Source organism: Tursiops truncatus, chromosome 15 (genome assembly GCF_011762595.2).
Source record: "Tursiops truncatus isolate mTurTru1 chromosome 15, mTurTru1.mat.Y, whole genome shotgun sequence".
Lineage (NCBI taxonomy): Eukaryota > Metazoa > Chordata > Mammalia > Artiodactyla > Delphinidae > Tursiops > Tursiops truncatus.
The window spans coordinates 16,676,901-16,681,991 of record NC_047048.1 but is presented as its reverse complement, the minus strand read 5'-3'; positions in this window follow the sequence as shown (position 1 = coordinate 16,681,991).

Here is a 5,091-nt window from a genome sequence, read left to right as displayed (position 1 = left end):
CAGTATTCTTAGGCTTATGTAGTCCCCTGCCCTTGAACCTGGGCTGGCCCTGGGAATTCAATTCTGACCAATGAATTGGAGTGGAAGGGAGCATGACTTCCAAAGTTAGATCTTAGAAAGCTTATAGCTTTTACCCAGGTTTCATGGAATATTCCCTCTGGGGCAAGTCAGCCACCATGTAAGAAGTCCAATTATGTAAGAATGCCACGCTGCGAGGAAATTCTGGCTAGCCACATGGAAAGACGGTGGGAAGAAAGAGAGTGTTGCCTGACCAGCTTTCATCCATCACAGCTGGCCCAGGGGAGGCACCAGCCATGTAAGGGAAGAGGCCATCTTGGATGGTTGAGCCCAATCATGACTTGGGAAGACTCCAGGCCCAGCACCTGTCTGCCTACAACTGCATGAAAGGCCCCAAATGAGAACCACCCAGCTAGGCCTGGTCAATCTGCAGAACTGTGACAGATAATAAGTTGTTGTTTTAATTCATTAGGTTTTGGGAGACAACAATACATGCCCAGAACCTGCAACTATCCATAACCAGAACACTATAGTAAGAGTCTGCCCTTTAAGGGAGCCCATAAGGAGCCATCACAGCTCCTTTCTTGTAGGACTATGAAAAACCAGTTGTCCACAACCCCAGTCAACCACTGGGCAATCCCTTGACAGGAGACCTGGTTAATTGTCTGTTGACTGTGTCCTTAAAAGACAGAAAGTGCCTGAGGCTCACATCATGCAAGATCAAGACCATCCAACCTCAAGACACACCCAGGCCTCCTACAGCTTCACTGAGTCCCCGCAACCTTCAGATCAGAGACCCTCCAGCTCAAGCCCAACCCCCGCCTCCACCTTCACCGTTAGCTAGTTGTTGAAATGGATTTCTGTTGACCTGGCAAACTTTGGAAAAATGAAGCAGGGCATATGTATTATTAATGGAAAAAAATCTGTGAAGTTGCAATACCTCAATTCTGAACATTGTGTGTAAGAGTTATTTTTACCTAAGTTATTTCCCAAACAACATCTAAATTTAGGAAATCCATAAATAATTACTTTTTTAATAGCTAACGAAAATGGTGAGGGTAATAAAAGATCATAAATGGTTCCAAAAATATGGTGCCGACAAAAGAGAAGATGAGCCCTGGTCTGTGGACAAATGAATACAAATTGAGTGCAAAATATCTCTATTTTATATGCAGATTAGACCTAACGGGAAAAAATGTAAAATGCAGAAAATTAAAAGGACACCTTATGGGAATTCCCTGGCGGTCCAGTGGTTAGGACTCCAGGCTTTCACTGCCGATGGCATGGGTTTGATTGCTGGTCAGGGAACTAAGATCCCACAGGCTGTGCGGTGCTCTGGCCCAAAAAAAAAAAATTTTTTTTTTAATTTTAAAAAGAAAAGGGCAATTTATTATGAAGCAGACAACAAAGAGGAAATAAATCTAGGGCTTTAATGAAGGAAGATATAAAAAGAGAAATTAAGTGATGTAGCTACAATATAATCAAAAGTCTTTTTTTTTAAAGTCTTTTTTTTATAAATTTATTTTTTTAATTTATTTTTGGCTGCGTTAGGTCTTTGTTGCTGCGCGCGGGCTTTCTCTAGTTGCGGTGAGCAGGGGCTACTCTCTTGTGGTGCGCGGGCTTCTCACAGCAGTGGCTTCTCTTGTTGCAGAGCACAGGCTCTAAGTACGCGGGCTTCAGTGGTTGTAGCACGTGGGCTTCAGCAGTAGTGGCACGCGGGCTCCGTAGTTGTGGCTCGCAAGCTCTAGAGTGCAGGTTCAGTAGTTGTGGTGCACAGGCTTAGTTGCTCTGTGGCATGTGGGATCGTCCCAGACCAGGGCTTGAACCTGTGTCCCCTGCATTGGCAGGCGGATTCTTAACCACTGCACCACCAGGGAAGTCCCTGTAATCAAAAGTCTTATATTCAGGTGTAACCCAGGTGTCAGCTGTGTCTTTGTCCTCTGGCTCCTGTGTGCTCTGCTTTTTGCCTTACATCAACCTGGATGCAAAACCCAAAACATCTTCAAATTTCCCAAAACAATTGACTCACACCAAAGCAGTGTTTCCAATGGGGTGCGACTGGCCGTGTGTGAGAAACATCTCACCAGTTAGTATGATCCTGGCCACCGAGACAGTAATGACCATGCCCTCACCCCCAGCAGCCATTGTGGCCAGTAAAAACAGCCCACGTGTTTCTAATGCTGCTGGGGCAGCGCCATCCTCAACAGAGTAACCGTGCACCAAAGCAACAAGGACCCATCTTTCCTAAAGATTTCATAAGGATACAGAAGAGGAAACTTACATCACATACCCCATTGCAAACAACCTAAAACCTTCATTCACACTCTGCTTTTTTCTACAATCCTTCATCAGCAAAACTGCTACTGGCTCATTTTTTCTTTAGCCCATCATCTCTCATAGTGCCTGGCAGTCTAGTTCATTTCTCTCCCTGCAGAATTTCATTCCAAATCTCAAGTTTCTCTCCTCACTATTATACAGAGAGGAGACTTATCATTGCCCTGGATGCTACCCCATATTTGCATATGCACACTCATCATTTGCTCAGCAAAGCAAAGGGCCCTCATGTCAACAGAACTTGCCCTCCTTAAAAGGTGGTTTAGCCACCATCTCTGGTTACCTGAACACATCTTGAAATCTTACCACAAGCGTCATATCATCTGTGTTTGCTCTGGACTGTTCTGATGAAGAAAGTTGTCTCCATCTTGTTACACTGGAAGAACATAAATGACGCAGGGGACTCCTATTTTTTTCCTGTCCCTTCTTCTGATAACCTCAGTTTTGCTCAGAAGGTACCTCTCCTCCACTCTCAGTGTTTAAAGTTTGGATGGACTGACTCCATGTCAGGGTTAAGCATGTGACCCAAGATAATATGTTTTCCATTCTTTTACTAACAAAATCAATACTGTAAAAAGTAATCTTGGGGACTTCCCTGGTGGTCCAGTGGTTAAAAATCCGCCTTCCAACGCAGGGCACACAGGTTAGATCCCCGGCCTGGGAACTAAGATCCCACATGCCACGGGGCAACTAAGCCCGTGCGCCACAACTAGAGAGAAGCCCGCGAGCCGAAACCAAGAGCCCGCACGCACCGCAACAAAAGATCCCGTGTGCCACAACTAAGACCCGACACAGCCAAAATAAATAAATAACTAAATAATAAAAACCTTGTGCATCTACATACATAAGTATGCCAGAGTGTCATAGAATAAATTCACAAAAGTAGAATTGCTGGGTCAAAAGACGTTTTTGATGGACGGTGCCAAATCACCCTCCAGAGGAGTTGCGTACTGCCCTAAGCTACACAGAGAGTATCTATTTCCACACAGACTGGCCAGCAGGATATATTGTCAAGCTTCTGAATTTTTTTGCCAAACTGAGAGGTGCCATCACAATTTTTTTGTGAACTGTCAATTTATGTACTTTGCCCCTTTTTGCCATTGAATTGTTGGACTCTTGCCAACATTTCTAGGAGTTCTTTATGTAATTAGGAGATAAACTATTTGTGATACTGACTTGCAGGTATTTTCCCCAGATTGTCATGTGTCTTTTGATTTTGCTTATGGTTTTACTTTTCCAAGAAGTTTTAAATTTATTTTTTATACTTGAATTAATCAGTCTTTTATGATTTCTGGATTTTGAGCCATACTTCGCAAAGATGCTACCGTGCCAATGTTTGAAGGAATTTGTCCATGCTTTCTTTCTTTTTTTTTTTTTAATATTTATTTATTTATTTGGCTGCGCTGGGTCTTAGTTGCGACACACAAGATCTCCGTTGCTGCGTGCGGGATCTTTAGTTGCGGCAGGCGAACCCTTAGCTGCGCCATGTGGGATCTAGTTCCCTGACCAGGGATTGAACCCCCCCCCTGCATTGGGAACGCAGAATCTTAGCCACTGGACCCCCAGGGAAGCCTCTGTCCATGCTTTCTTCAAGTACTTTTATAGCTTTAAAAAGAACACCCAACAACAACAGGTAAATCTCTGATCTGCTTAAGAGTTTATTTTGGTGTACAGTGTGAGGTATGAATCCAAACTGTTGTTTGAGACAGAAGACTCCAAACCCAAACCAGGCACAGACTAAGGTGACTTAGTTCCCAGAAAGAGGCCAGGCCAGTTGCTAGGACCTGATACACAGAACGAAAAAAAGTGCCCAGAACTGGCCAAGTTTAGACTCCAGGACAGCAGGAACGAACAACAGGTCCTAGTAGAATGATAGCAAGAAGCAGAATCAGATGGCAAGCCCAAGGTCCCAGCCAGCAGAGAGACAAGGAGACGAGGAGAGGGCCTGGGAAGCTGCTTCCAGCACTCCAGACGAAGCCTGCACGTGCCTGACCTCTGGTAAAGTCTGTGGCTCCAGGCCTGTCAAGCCTCATGGCCAACGTTCCCTTGAACCCTGCTAACCTGATACATGGAGAGAAGTGGGAGAGAGTCCTTGCCCTCAAGTTCTCATTCTTAAGGGAGAGCCACAGGGTATTCCCTGGTGGTCCAGTCGTTAGGGCTCCATGGTTCCACTGCAGGGGGCCCAGGTTTAATCCCTGGTCAGGGAACTAAGGTCCCACAAGCTGCCTGGCTCGGCCAAAAAAAAAAAAAACAACACAAGGGAGAGTCACAGCTATCTGCCACCAATTCTAATGAAAGATTGAAAGCAGAATAAAGGTCAAGGAACACTGAGCAATACATTCTGACTGGGGGGCTTCATGTAGGAGGTGATGGCATTTGTGCTGAGCCTTAAAGAATTAGTGAGCTCTGAACAGATGGAGTTTTTTTTTTTTTAATTGCAATAGCATATATTATACAGATCATCTTGGGAAGAAGCGACATCTTTATGCTGTTGACTTTTCTTTCAAGAATAAGTCTGTCAGGGCTTCCCTGGTGGCGCAGTGGTTGAGAGTTCACCTGCCGATGCAGGGGACACGGGTTCGTGCCCCGGTCTGGGAAGATCCCACATGCCGCGGAGCGGCTAGGCCCGTGAGCCATGGCCGCTGAGCCTGCGCGTCCGGAGCTTGTGCTCTGCCACAGGAGAGGCCACAACAGTGAGAGGCCCGCGTACCGCAAAAAAAAAAAAAAAAAAAAAAGTCT